The following is a 15,827-nucleotide window of genomic DNA, read 5'->3' as shown; positions in this document are numbered from 1 at the left end:
GTGACACAAATCCTTAACTTGGATTTTATCCATTTTTTCTACTCATTCTTGAGATGGTTCCACACCTTTAATGGAGTCCAGCTGTTTGTACTGTATAGACTCAATTAGGAAACTCACAGACCTGTCTATATAAAACCTTATCACTCACAGTGCATGTCAGCACTAATGAGAATCATGAGGTCAAAGGAAAAATGTTTCTGCTGCATTATAGGTTCCTTAGAGTACAGTATCCTCCATAATCCTTAAATGGACAATTTTTGCAATGACCAGAAAGAGCTACTACAGCCGTGAGTCTTTCGGGAATGATGCAATAAGTTTTGGACACTTGGATTTGGGGATCATCAGTCATTCCTCTTTCCAGATACTCTCCATTTTTGTCAGGTTGGAAGGTGACAGCCGTTTACAGGTATCTCAAGAGATGCTCAATTGGGTTTGAGATGGGGCTGTCACGGATTTGTTCTAATAAAGACAGGTGAGTGGCTTTCCTAATAAAGTCCAATCAGTATAATCAAACACAACTAGACTCCAATAAAAGTGCAGAAGAAATATTTTTCCTTTGACTCATTAGCTCTGACATCCACTGTGAGCTATAACGTCTTATATAGACAAGGGTGTGGCAGATTTGAGTCCAATCAGTATAATCAAACAGCTGAACACCAATGAAGATGGAGAACCATCTCAAGGATGATAAGAAGAAACGGAAAGAACCTGAGTTAAATATGCGTGTCACAGCAAAAGGTTTGAAAACTTATGACTGTGTGATACTTCAGTTTTTCTTTTTTTAATAAATCTGCAAAGATTCCAACAGTTCTGTTAATTTCTGTCAATATGGGGTACTGTGTGTACATGAATGATGGGGTGAAAAAAATGAACGTATATGATTTTAGCAAATTGCTCCAATATAACAGTGAAAACTTTAAGGGAGTCTGAATACTTTCCATACCTACTGTATCATATATATATATGGTCTGGTACAGCCATGTAGTGTATCATATATACATCATATATATGGTAGTTTGTTTTATTTACTGAAGTCAGGCTGTGCTTATTTATAGAGCTTGCCTTTCAATATCTGACTGAGAATTGAACTCGGTATGGTCCAAACCAAGACCTTTCTCTCCTCAGCAAATTGTCTTGTAGCCAAACCATTTATCATTTTATACATCTGACCTCAAATATAAAAATGGCCATGATAATATACAAACAATATACACCAACACAAGGAGTAGTTTAACTTATCAAAACAATACAATATCAGCGGTTTTACTCCACTGTTCTTTTTTGCAGTGAAACAAGAAAATAAAAAGCTAAAATAAATAAAGCTAAAGTAAATGCAGTAATTGAAGTGTAGCCATGTGTACTCAAAGATGAAAACATAGCATCGGCGGCATGGTGGCGCAGCTGTAAAGCATTGGCCTCACAGCTCTGGGGTACAGGGTTCAACCCTAGCTCGCCAGTGTGGAGTTTGCATGTTCTCCCCATACCTGCATAGGTTTTCTCCGCGGACTTTGACTTCCTGCCACTTCCCAAAAACATGCAACATTAATTGGTCAATCTAAATTGCCCATAGGTGTGATTGTGAGCGCGACTGTTGTCTGTCTCCGTGTATCCTGCGATTGGTTGATAACCAGTTCAGGGAGTACCCTGCCACGTACACCCCCGTGATCCATGTGAGGATAAGCGGTGAGGAAAATGAGTGGATGGATGGACCAATTGCACAGTTTAAGACCATTGTAAATGACAGCAATTTAAATTTGAGTTTACTTTTTTTGTGGAGGGAGCACATCACAATATTCACACAGTGTTTACACCTTTGATAATAAATATAAATTGAGAACAATTACAAAAGCAGGCTTAAAGTGTCATTAATTGTCACTAATAATCACAATAATTGTAACATGCAAGGGACATCACTTTCGCCCCCTTGTTCCATTATCACAGTAGTGGTGGGAGGGTTGCGATGATGCTGGTGGACACTTCCCTAAATATCCTAGTCCAGGTGCCCTATGCAACGGGCTTCACATGCACCCCTTTGGACATTTGCTCTCCTGGAAGATAAATCATCAACAAGGAATGTGAATTCTCATTACAAGTATACATGCACCACAGAAAGTAAATAGTTACAAACAACATATTGGTGAAAATTACCATACAAAAAAAAGAACATGCTTGGACACCATAATCATATGGGCATGGAAGCTTCCTTGGAGACCTGGGGTGGTTTCTGATACAGGCAGTATGGGCAGATGCCCAGGGTGGCAGGGGGCAGCACTATAAACCCCCAACCCACCCTCACCCTCCTCTTCATTGATAATCGGCCATGTGTTACAAAACTGCAGCCCCTACAGTACATTGATGATTGGCGGGTGGGGGGCATTGTAGGGGTATCACACAGCACGGCATTTGCTCCAGGACCACCACCATAGGAAGCAGAGTGTTGGATTGAAACACCAGTCTCAGGCCTCCACTGGTTGGACAGCGAAGGAACAAGCTATCACCATAGCACATAAAGCAGTGTCAACAACAAAAACAACTACACTGTGGTGCTTTACATAATTCACCTACGGGACCTCGAGCTAGGTTACGAGGTTCCGCACGGACGTGATTGGTGGTTACACTTCCGGTGTTAGTGGGTTAGAGAGTTCCCGCCGTAATGGGTTCACTCTGTTGATTTCTGCATTAAAACGAGGTTTGCTCCTGTGTTCAACACTCCGCCTCCGACTCCTTTTTTGCTGCACTACAACACCTTCATTCAAAGTTTTGGAACTCTACAGGCCTTCCTTCTTGCCCCCATGCAATGGCTCGTTGAGATGTTTTATAAGACACCTGCACACTGTTGGGAGTCGTGAAAATATCCAACAATATTTCTCCTTTAAACCTTTTAAATAGCTTGATGAGAGGAAGGATCTTGTTTTTTTTTTCCAAGGAAGAATGTAATTGTATAACATTATTATTGTTCAACGATGAGTACACTGGATGCAAGAGAACAGCCCACTGGAGTCAGAAACACTGCTGTCATCCACGTTCAATACACCTGGCTGTGAAGAGATGTGACAACATTCGTTTTTTTTAAAACACACTTCTGACATCTGGTTCACTAGAACATTTTTCAATTACATTCACGTTCTTCATATCTTTTGCATGGACTTTTTCCTTTTTATATTGTCAGTCGATCAGCCAATAAAAGCTTTGTTTGTTTGTTTTTTAATAGGAATGCTATTTTGCCATGTATAATACAAATAAATTATCTCCTTTATAATAACATACATGTAATGTGTAATGTGATAAAAGAATGTCAATTTTTGGGGGTTTGCTTGATTGCCACGGAGATGAAAGACAAAGTTGGACCAGCATACTAAGGTCTTCCCTTCAGAGAGAAGGGAAGAGAAAAGCTGTTTTTTCTTTTCATTTTTCACATTGAGTGACTCAATTTCACGCTCCATTGGCATATCTGAGGTGACGTGCCATGAAACCAGCCCAATTCTGGGATTTCAGAGGAACAGTGTTTTGAAACCTCCTGAGATATGTGACCATATTATTTTTGCCACGTCTCAACAGATTACACTATTATGTGACAGTTCCAAAGGTGAAACTGTCGCAAAGGCATGTTCTCCTCAATGGTTAACTGGCTTCTAAAAGCACTGAACAGAAACGATTAAAGAGATCGCAAATGACTCCACTAAAGCACTTTCTAACATGTCTTTTCGCACAGAAAGCTGAAAGGAAAGACAAATGGTCTTTGGGTTTTATTTGTTGCTCTTATATAAAGTTTGCAGTAAGTCTCCCACACACACACAACATAAATCAATGGCTAAAGCGGTTATTAATGTGTATGGAAGATTTCATGCGACAGTGAATGAAAAGGCTAAACTGTTTTTGGGCTCTTAAAAGACCCATATATTCAGCATTGTAAATTTCTAGTTGGAGTTTAATATTGTACTTTATGCAGACCTTCTAAGTGTCCTCTTTCTATTGCAGGTCCAGTAACACTTCATGGGAAATAGATGAGAATTTAGCCAGGGAAGGTTGCTCGCCAGCAGGGGCCAGCAGTTTAAGACAAAACAGAGGAGGCATACTGCTGCGGGAGACTGTGCTAATAAGAGGAAAGATGAAGACTGGTGAAGCCCCAGCTGGTGGTGAACCACAGCAGAGACTGTAGAGTGGGCGAGGAGAGTCGTCTGGACAGTGGTCCACTGACCATGTCAGGAAGCTGGGCAGAAAGAACTGGAGATTAATTAAAAAATAAAAATACTATTGAGGCGAGAATTGTATAGGAACTGCCCCCATGCTGAAATGTTCATGTGCATATTGTGGACATACTGTCCTACCATGAGTATGGAAAATCTTTTCTTGAATAAGTCCAGCTTTTATCCTGTCTTTCTGACATAGACAGATTTGAGTTTGTGCATCCTAAAAAAAAAAAAAAAAAAAAAGAAAAAAAAGCTATGAAAGAAATGAGGACTTCAGCTCCCCATTGAAAAAAAACTTCCACAATAACAATTTTTCTTTTTGCCGGTGTCTGTGGGTTTTCCCCAAAAAAATGATTGATTTTGACACCACAAACCCATCCATGGATTTTTTTTTCTTCATCCTATGCAGAATACTAATCACTAAGTGGTTATTTTTATTTAAAAAGACTACTGCCCTGTTGGCCAATTTGCTGAACATTTCTTTGGATAATCACAGGGTTAGGGCACATTCTTAGTTTTGTTAGTCTAATGAAGAGCAAAAAGATAAAGATACGAGCGTTGCCTACCTTACAGAGAAGAAAAGTAGTTTGAACACCCTGCTATGTTGCAAGTTCTCCCACTTGGAAATCATGGCGGGTATGAAATTTGTATCGTAGGTGCATGTCCACTGTGAGAGAGATAATCTAAAACGAAAAATCCAGAAATCACAACGAATGACTATTTTTTACTATTTGTTTGATACAGCTGCAAAAAAGTATTTTAACACCTGAGAAAACCAATGTTAATATTTGGTTTTCAGTTTTTCATTCGAACAGAACAAGGTTTGTAGAGGAGAGTAACAAAAGACAAAAGACTAAGTACTAGCTGCAAACAAGATGAAAGTAAATCATGATATACCTGGAACAATGACACATTAGATATGAGTGTTCTATGGGGCAGAATTGCTACACCCTGTGAGGGAAGGACAGGACAAAATGGGACAGGACAAGTCAAGAGGCAAAGTGTGCAGGACAAGGGTGGTGAACCCAGCTGTACAATTCAGTGTGGTGGGAGTGGTTCTATAAATTATAAAGGGATATAGGACCAGAGTGTGAAAGAGTGGATACCCAAGAGCATGGCCATGAGGCTAGTAAAACTTGCTGGAATTACGACCATCGACTAGCCAGTGACTTTGGGTTCATAGTCATGACTATTCCGAAGTGTTTACTACCCTCTTAGTGGTAAACTGGCAAGATGTAGCAGTGCAGCAAACTTACTACAAGATAACTGAGGCGCAAGTGGAGGCATTGTGAGCGGAGGCGGAAGCACGGGTGTTGAGGTGGACTATGATCTATTGATTGTCTTTGCGACTGTGGCCGAAAATTTAAAATTATCTCCACCTTTTTCAACCTCTCAAAAATAGCTGTTTCAGCATGGGATACATTTACCCATTATATAAAACCAACATAGCATTAAAACAAATGACAAATTGAAAAAAAACGTGTCTTTGCTGTCATTAACATCATAAAATGAAAATGACCTAAGTAATAAATATGGAATCATATTGCACTTACACTATAATATGTATAATACAATCTGACCAGCCCATTGAAAAATATTGGGTTAGAAAACATTATAATGATGTTCTATGCTCACATTTGGAATTATTTAGTACTGATGTTAAAAAAATATACCAGATGCTACAAAGGTGTGCATGTGTGAGCATGACTGCATACGTGCGTGTGTGTGCGTGTGTGTGCCTGCCGCCGTGGCATTATAAATTATGTTCTGTGCAACTTTGTTTAAATCATACAGTGATTTTGTTCTTCTTGACATTTTGATTTCTCCACAGTCATTTGTGAGGATGTGATGAAATTTATATAAACCTAATTTTTATGCCTGCTGACATAATTTTTTTGCTCCCCCAATGACAGTCATCTTTAATATTTAGAGAACATTTCCCACTGCCCTTCAGCAGCGCCTGAAGTATTAATGTATCCCTAATGGGATAGGTCCAATAAATGAAACACAAATGAAGCTAGACAGTTTAATGGTTGGTAGAGAATGACTGTTTTCCACACATATCTGTAATGGTCTCTATTGCATATTTAATCAAGTGCTCTTTCATAGTTATTGTTTAGAAGCCAATAACGTTGCATTGTCTGTATGGAGTTTCCTATTCCCTCACAATCCCCACACAATCCTAACAATTTCCTCATTCATAGCAAATACCGACAGTGAAGAAAATAAGTATTTGAACACCCTGCTCCCACTTAGAAATCATGGAGGGGTCTGAAATGTTCGTCGTAGGTGCATGTCCACTGTGAGAGATAATCGAAAAAGAAAAATCCAGAAATCGCAATTTATGATTTTTGAAATTATTTATTTGTGTGATACAGCTGCAAATAGGTATTTGAACACCTGAGAAAACGAATGTTAATATTTAATACAGTAGCCTTTGTTTGCAATTACAGAGGTCAAATATTTCCTGTAGTTGTTCACCAGGTTTGCACACACTGCAGGATGGATTTTGGCCCACTCCTCCACACAGATCTTCTCGAGATCGAACAGGTTTTTGGCCTGTCGCTGAGAAACACGGCGTTTCAGCTCCCTCCAAAGATTTTCTTTTGGGTTTAAGTTTGGAGGCTAGGGGTCAGAGGGTCAGAATTCTAGCTGATAGACAGGTGTTCAAAGACTTATTTGCAGCTATATCACACATAAATTGTGAAAAAAAAAATATACATTGTGATTTCTGGATTTTTCTTTTTAGATTATCTCTCTCATAGTAGACATGCACCTACGATGAAAATTTCAGATCTGTCCATGATTTGTGAGTGGGAGAACTATATAGCAATATAGCAGGGTGTTCAAATACTTATTTTCTTCACTGTATCATACGTCTTGTGGGGGAAAAAAGAACAAGTGTTTCCTGGCATGTTTGTGGAGGGATGTTAGGTCCTGCTCTAGGAGCAGCTGCCATTAAAAAAAAATAGCCACCATTGCAGTTACTACACATCCTCTACAATCATCCCTCACAACCCTGACAGGTTTGAGTGCTTAAGCCACCCGATTAAAAGGGTCTGAAAAATGGCGGGAGAGAAGCAAAAATGAGCACAGGAGCAAAGGGGAGAGGTCTGGAATAAGCTGGAGAAACTGAAGATGAAGTCCCCACAACCACACTTGGAGGAAGGTCCAATTAAATTTATAGGACTTAAAGACTTGTGCATTGAAGTTTAATGAACAATTCTTGCTCCTCCGGTAGGACTTGTAAAACAGCCTGATGCACTGATGGGAAATAACATGTTCTTGTTGGTTTTTAAACATTCAACATCAATGAATTCATCCTGTCCTGGTTCACCTTTCATGACGTCACATGACTTGTAATTGATCCAAATAACACTTGCTGGTGAGAGAAAGACATTCATCAATTTATGGCTGACTCTCCTGACACCTTCTGCACTTCTCCATCTGGCTACTTTTCATCAGCATCATACAAGGAACCATTTGCTGTTTATATACTGACTTGCCTGCCAGCTCCCAAGCACTTGAGCCATTCATCTCCATCTGCTTGGCTTCCTTTGCAGCCATATCATGACTCAGTTCATTTTACATAGTAATGCTTCTTTCAATATATCAGTTGGTGCATTTGAGAGGATAAAATACATTTTTGGCAATTACGTCCTCCCGCATGACCAATCCTGACACAATGACCTGACCCTTCAACCCGGTTACCGTTACAGCATCTTGGAGGTTGTCGTCATCTTGCTCCAAAAGCTGTGAGTTGACTTTAAAAGGTCATAATGTGATGTGATTCCCTTTTACCTTAGTCCAGTAAACTCTGAACTACAGTATGTGTTGATTATTTTTTTTCAAAGCTGCTGATGTGAGGATCCATATGGCATCCTTTCATTTTATAGCCTCAAAATGTCGCCACAAAACGAGAAGAAACGGGGCATACTCCCACGTTGAAGTGTAAATTGTGCCAATTCTCCCGTAATACTCCTGACACCCCTCGCATGTGCGTACTGGGTAAATGAGGCATAACTTGTTTACTCACTCATGTCTCAATAACAATAACTGGCAAAAGGAGTTTCCCTGAGACGTGATAGCTGTCATGGTCCAGCCGGTCCAGCCTTGGCTGTGCGGGTTCTCGCGCTGATTGGGAGGCACACACCTGCGCCTCATGCTAGCTGATTGGCCCCGGTGTATATAGGACCCTGGGGACGACTGGTCCTTCGCCAGATCGTTACAACTCATTCCCCCTTCCTGCACTCCCGTATCTCTAATCGTGAACCCGTGTGTACCGACCTCCGCCTGTTTTCCGACCGACCCCGTAAGCCTGACTCCTTTGACACTCCTGCCTTCTGTGATCGATATCCCGTGTACCGACTCCTTCCTGCCCGTGGACCTGCTCTCTACGCCCGATGTCCTGACTACCGCTGCTGCACCTGACTGTCTGCCTGATCCCCGACCATGGAACAATAAACATTTTTCCCGAATTACCTCTCCGTCTCCCGACTCCTGCATTTGGGTCCTCCCTCCATATCGATGGGCCGTGACAATAGCTGCATGAATCCATTTGAAAAGTATGTCAACACTATAAATGTGAAATTAACCCCCATTATATATCCGGAAGTTCGACATTCGCCAATGAGATGTGAGCACTGCTCATCAAACAAGTGACTTTGGAAGAGAAAGTTTTGGATCAACAGGAAAGCTAGTAAGCCACCTGTTGCCAGTGTACATGCGGGCGAGTTACTTACATCGATTTGACAACTCTCAATGATGTAGGTCAAATAAAAGCAAAATGTATAGGTCAAATAAAAGAAAATTATCCTAAATCTAACACACCATCGCACTTTTGTTGTGAGTGGCATTTGCACACAAACTCCAAGACACTTGGAGCAGCCTTGCAGCATCTTTGAACCAAAAATGCCCGTCGCCAGTATATGAAAACTAGTATACTGACTTTGAATTTGTCTTTGCCAATTAACATGACAATGTGTGGTCATTCGGCCAAGGGTCAGCAGGTGTATTGCGCGCCATCAACACGAGTTAGCCATCGGGTCGTCACCAGCCGTCGGAGGCTTGGAGCACCGTAGCATAAGAAATTGTACTGTCTGTTCACCTTTTCCTGGGCACTAGACTTTTGAGGAGATGCGCTTAAGTCTTTTGCAGGAAGCGCTCTCAGCTGGATATGATATGGAATGTCCAAACCTCAGGTTTAGTCCACCAAGAGTGTAAATGGGCTAAAAGTGATAAATGTGAAGATCACATTGGGCATAATGAGAAAAATGGGGAGCTGCTCACCTTCTCGGACTCAAAATAGTTCTCGTATTTTCCATGAGCTCATTTTTATTCTGTTTTTTGGAAAAATATATTTATAGCAGGGCGGTACGGTGGAACAGCTGGAAAGTGTTGCCTCACTGTTCTGAGGTCCCGGATTCAAGCCCGGACCCGCCTGTGTGGAGTTTGCATGCTCTCTCCGTGCCTGCTTGGGTTTTCTCCAGGCACTGCGGTTTCCTCCCATATCCCAAAAACATGCAACATTAATTGGAGACTCTAAATTGCCCCTAGGTGTGATTGTGAGTGCAGCTGTTTGTCTCTATGTGCCCTGCGATTGGCTTGCAACCACCTCAAGGTGTACCCCGCCTCCTGCCCGTTGACAGCTGATATAGGCTCCAGCACTCCCGCGACCGTCGTGAGGATAAGTGGCTAAGAAAATGTATGAATGGATGGATATTTATCGCAAAGTGTTGTTAGATATGCTATTTGAGTAACATTTTCACATGCAACGTCATTTTTTTAGACATGCTTCAATTCAAATAAATGCACGGAGTACTTAAGAATGCACTCACCCAAATACGTACCTACATCCTCACATACATGTGAATCAATCATTTTACACTTGAGACTACTGGAGACCATTCAGAAGTCAGGGCCCTTATACAACCAAGTTAGTCGTACTCTTGAGTCCTCTCATTAAAAATAAACAAAAAAAAAATCCTTTGGAGGATTTCCAGCTCCACGACAGAGTACTAAGCTGTAACTGAGTGTGCTAAAATGCATATTGATCATACTTTATGCATCCCTGCTAATATATGTGGGTCTCTGACGTGGGACGCACATCAAATCAGATCCCTGCATGTGTAAACATGCATCCCAGTAGTCAAAGACACACTCCCCAGCAAATTTTCACATAAGTAAACCTACACAGGCAAGATGAGTTTGTTCGTTTCTAAGGCAGATATTTTGCTCCCTTTATCAACTTCTGAACATTCTGGAGATTTACACTCCACTTTGAGATATAATTAACGCTAGAGGCATTGACATTTTTATTTCATTTGTTCCCAATACAATTAAAATAAATTTGTTGAAATAAGAATGGTAAAACCCTGGGTGACATGGTGAACAACGGGTTAAAGCATCTAAAGTTTTGAGGACCAAGGATCAAATACCAGCCCTGCCTGTGTGAAGTTTGCATGTTCTCCCTGTGTTGTCTCTAGGCTGGCCTGGGAACTCCTCTAACCTTAACTGTTAGAAGATGAATGAATGAATGAATGAATGAATGGTAATGATTTACAAAAATAAACTTGTCTAGCATTGCATCATGAATCCATACCAACAAAATCTTGACTCAAAAAGTTTGTCAATTTTTGGTCTCATTAAGAGGCATCCAGAAAGACTAGACCTCACTGTACTTTGACACTGTCACACTCTTAAGGACAGGCTGATCTTTGTCCCCTTTCACAATTTAATTCAGTGAATGAACTTGAACTAATTGGTGATCATTATCATGATGATATAATGTATTGAAATAACTCTGTCCTTAAATCCGTATGGATGGAAAGGAGAAAACGGAAAAGGTCTTAACATTCACACCATGAATCTTCTCATCCTTCACAATCTCTAAAATGAAGTATTTTTTTAAAGAGGTGTCAATAATTAATGCCCGTTCTGTATACAAATATTTATACTTAAAGGTTTCAAATAACACTGCTGATTTACTAGATAAATTTCCCAACAACAAGTTGCCACGGCTCCATTTTTATTACGGTAAGTGACGCCTGAGTCAACACATGTACCGATGGCTTCCTGTTTGTGTGCACTAAATCTAAAGGTGATAAACCTGTGATTCAGCACATAGTCTCCACTAGTAAGTTTGAGAAGTGAAGGGCATAATCACCCTCATGCATTTTCATCAGCAGTCCATGGACAAAGCTCAGACACCCATTTCACTACCTCAGATAACCCTTAGAAAACAAAAAGGTATACCGAAACTGTAATGTACAACCTCCAATAGCCTATAATTAAAAATGTGGTTGTGAAGGTCTTTAACTGGACTGATAGTTAAAATACCTGAACTGGTCATTTGCTTTAATAATTTAAAACAGTGATGGAACTAATCTATTGCTAGATAACCCCAATAAAGTTAAATCTGCGTAAATCTGGATTAAGGATTCCAAAAATTGCAGCCTTTATGTCAGTGCACCTTTCAAAATGCAAGATTTAGCATGGGGTCATTATATTTCCTCTTCATTTGAATACATGTTATCTAAATTCTCCAACTCAGTCTATCTCAGTAGTCTTTAAGGAGTAGAGAGCAACCAGGTTTACATGGATCCTAATATTCCAACCGAAACCAAATAAAAATGTTCCATATAACCACATAAATCAAAATAAACAGGCCAAAACCAAATGGAATTTCATTCGGTTTGGGGTAGAATATTGATTCCCCCGAATCAAAAATTAGTTCAATTAATAGTTTTCTCTTCCCTGACCCAACGAGGGCACGCCATCCTTTTCCGGCTCAAAATTATAGCCTCAGATTTAGAGGCACTGACTCTTTCCAAACGGCTACAAACTGCTGCAGAGAGAGTTTTTTTTGTTTGTCTGTGTTGTTTGTTTCTTTTTTTGTTTTTTTCCTGTTTGGCTGTTCGTTCAAGCAGAACTGAGAATCTCTTTAATGCCGAAACAGTTTTACTGTGCCAAAAGGAGTTTTTATACTGGTACTGTTGTTCTTTGTATTCTAGTGGATATTTATTGAAATGTTCAGTCGGACAGTACAAAGTTTTAAAGGGCAGTGGTAAGTCAAAAAGAGGTAATACAAAGATAATCAAATAATATAGGAAGAGAACACATCAAAATACATGCTAGCGGTAAGAAAGACAAAGAAGAGTAATTATTTCATACATAGTATAACAGCAGATTAGATTATACCATTATATGCAGTAGAGCTAGGGTTAGGATTAGGGTTAGAACCCTAAGAACAGCAAAATATAGGACAGGACTGGACAGAAGAAGGACAAGAACAGGGGGGGAAGCATGCAGGACAGGGCTAGTGGACCCAGCTGCACAACTAAAGTGTGATGGGAGTGGCTAATGGCTCCAGCAAGAGTGGAAGATTTTTATTAGAGAAAGACTTATGTTCTTCTCAATCAATTCACAACCGACACCCAAACCTCATTACCACCATACTTGTTGAATCAAGAGATCACTTACTGTTAATAAGAGTGGTGGACTGGGACACATGGGAGGAAAACACGAAATGCAACTCAAACAATCTCCAAAAGTACACAAGGGAGTGAAACAAAGACAGAGAAACACAGTCGCACTTAGTAGAAAAATAGCAGACAAAAATAGCTTCTGGTAGAAGAGAATAAATTTGAGAATGCACGGGAAGCAAAGTACAATTTGTTAGTGTTTACCTCCTGCGTCTTCCATCATTGAATCCTGAGCTGATAACAAATCACCAGCAGCTGCGTTGCAAGAAACTCCTCCTACCGATCAGCACCCAGGCCCTGTAACACAACAGAAAACTCCACACAGGAAGCATGCAAACAAAACAGTATATTACAGAAAGTGTGTCCATAATAGCAATGAACAGAATTGGTGACAAATGGCAGCCTTGGCAGAATCAAAACCTGAGTGGAGATGAGTCAGAATTACCACCAGCAATGCTGTGCAAATTCTAACACAGGTTTTAATAGAGACTGAACAGCCCATCTTATGACGTCCGGTACCCCATACTCTGAGAGCACCCAGCACGACTCCCCCTGGAAACACTGTCAAACATTTTCTTTAAGTGTGCAAAGCACTAGCTGGGCGTGATCCCACGCACCCTGAATGACCTTGAGGAGGATATGGAACTGGTCTGAGAGAGCTGAGATTATCAATCACAATGATTTCAATCAGAATGGGGAAAAAAGTGTGATGTAAACCCAACTAATGTCAGACAAATATACAGCCAGAAAGGAGCATGACAATTCATTCATTCATTTTTATTTTCATTTTCATTTTCATTTTCGCTTATCCCTTATCATGGGCATGTTGGAGCCTAAACCTGCTCAGTCTGGGCAAGAGGCGGGGTACACTGCTGAACTGCTTGCCAGCCAGTAGAGCATATAAATGCAAACATCGGATAGATGGGGATAGAAATGCACAGTAATATATGATTTAACTCTGTCTTTTTCACAAAAAGCTGTGGGAAAACAGACGGGAACTACCAAACATTATTGCCAAGGCAGATATGACATAAGGGTGTGAAAGTTGGAAATACCAGAATTTTTTTTCATTTTTATCCAGTGAGTGTCAATCATGACCAACATCAGCCTCATTTGCATGACCGACCCTGAACTAATAAGCGTAATGGAAATTCAAACTACATGAACCAAAGGAAGCTTTTGTTACCAGGAACTCTTGCTACAAGGCAGTCAAAGTTTCTGGGCTGGTTGGCGCCAAAGCCCCGAATGTTTAAAAAGTATATATTTTTAAATATCATCCATCAATCCATTTTTTTTATATATGTATTGTTTGTCCTCATTCTGGTTATGGGTGAAATGGAGCCAATTTCATGTGATTTGGAGTAAGGGCTGCGGTACACTCTTGACTGGTATCCAGTTAATCCTGGGTGACACAGACCTGTAGTCAGATTAACATTCACAATTTTGGACACAATAAAAGTTTCAATTAAACCAAGCTCCATAGTTGGGAAATATTACAGAAAACCAGAGTACCCATGGAAAAGCCACGTAACCAAAGGGAGAACACAGATACTCCACACAGGAGGAGGGACTAAACCAAGATTTAAACGTGTGACTTCTCAACTGTCAAAACGACATGTGAATCATTCATTCACTACCCTGCCAACTGTATAAACAATGTTTACTTTCCTGTATAAAATATTTACTGAAGGCACAGACCTCAGTGACAAGTGAAGGCCATGGATGGGATAAAATTCCAGATCTCTTTCTGCAGGCTAATATACCAAATGACAAACAGTGGCAATTTGATTATTTAATTGGTGTCCTGAAGATACCGTGGACACTGCACTGTTATTTGCTCGGACTGTTTTTACTCAACTGGTGCTAGTACTGGTCCAGCAGCCATTCCTGGAAATACAGGAAAAAAAAGAGAAAGGATACTCACAATCATTAATCTAAGAAAAAAAAAAGGCATAGATATATTGGTGACTGAGAAACAGAAATTTTGAAACTTGGCGAAGTGGTTTGGACTCAGCTGTCACTCAAATATGGTCGTGAGACTTTGATACACTTTAATCTTTGATTTAGACATTCACCTTGTCACACGGTCATTTTCTTTACAGAAAACAGATTTACAGCAATACCTTTAAAAGTTTGGAACCACAATCAAAACCATGAAGGATAGTGCAGATTCCTCCATTTCTGGAGAGGTTAATGAAAGTTGGTTCTTGTTTAAAATCGGAAAAGGTTCAGAATTCCAAGGAAGTCTCTTTTGCCTCTATCCATGTTGGTAATGGCACGTTGGACTAGCAAGATTTAATGACTACACAGGGAAAGCACCATGGACCACTGAGCAGTAAAATTAGACTACGTATTCCACTGCCAAAAACAAATTTTGACTCCCAAAAAAGGCTGCATTGGAAACAATGTTAAGTTACTGTTGAAAATATATGATGTAGTAAACTAATAAAGTGCTAAGTATGTTAATTAAATAATTTTGCATGATTCAGACTTGCAAAAAAATGTTTTAGAAAAATGTACACATTTAATCACACTCGCGCAAGTCGGAGCAGTTCCTAGCGCAGGCCATTGATCCAAAGATGTTAGAATAGTGAGGCTAACCCCATTAAAAGTGCAGTAGACGGAAAACATTAGGGCTTGACATCAAAAGATGACTGTGAGAGATATCAGATACAGAATATGAAAGAGATCATATTAAATATTTACATCTGTATCAAAAAACATTTTGGTAATTACCAATGCTTTCAATTTATGGCAGTTTAAAGTTTACAGGTGAAATGATTTTGAACTTCTCTAAAGTTTCAATGTCCTAAAATCGCACCACGTCCACTCTTAACATACATCAGACCTAAGAACAATCTAATAGGAAAATCTTACTTAATCTTAGGTTTAAGATTGTCTGGCGTTTGAGGTGTGAGGTCGTGAAGGGGCCGAATCAGCACCAAAAAAGGCTGATTGTGTTTCATGTATACTGAGCAAAAGATGTTTGTAAAGAGTTCAGATGGTTGAGATGGCACAGGCATTTCTGTCAATGTGTGACCCAGGTGGCATTTGATGGGCACTGCTGGCTGTCAACAAGGTGAACACCTGCTACAATGGCGATGTATTTGTACAACTGTATCAGGTTTTGGACAGTGACGTGAAGCAGACATTC

At 40.1% G+C, this 15,827-nt stretch overlaps 1 long non-coding RNA gene across 3 annotated transcripts; it reads right to left on the bottom strand.

The window, feature by feature from the left end:
• Positions 1 to 1,786: 1,786 nt before the first annotated feature.
• On the bottom strand, positions 1,787 to 12,862 carry LOC133498017 (uncharacterized). Of its 3 annotated transcripts, XR_009794162.1 has the most exons (5): positions 12,672 to 12,862; positions 4,757 to 4,873; positions 4,329 to 4,410; positions 3,952 to 4,210; positions 1,787 to 2,048 (listed from the first exon to the last, which is right to left on the bottom strand). It is a non-coding gene; the product is annotated as an uncharacterized LOC133498017 (long non-coding RNA). The 3 variants fall into 3 exon arrangements; XR_009794161.1 differs by lacking the exon at positions 1,787 to 2,048 and having other exon boundaries at positions 3,750 to 4,210; XR_009794160.1 differs by lacking the exons at positions 3,952 to 4,210; positions 4,329 to 4,410.
• Positions 12,863 to 15,827: the final 2,965 nt, after the last annotated feature.

Source organism: Syngnathoides biaculeatus, chromosome 3 (assembly GCF_019802595.1).
Source record: "Syngnathoides biaculeatus isolate LvHL_M chromosome 3, ASM1980259v1, whole genome shotgun sequence".
Classification (NCBI taxonomy): Eukaryota; Metazoa; Chordata; class Actinopteri; order Syngnathiformes; family Syngnathidae; genus Syngnathoides; species Syngnathoides biaculeatus.
Note: the sequence above shows the minus strand (reverse complement) of the source record. Positions and strands in the feature narration are given on the sequence as shown.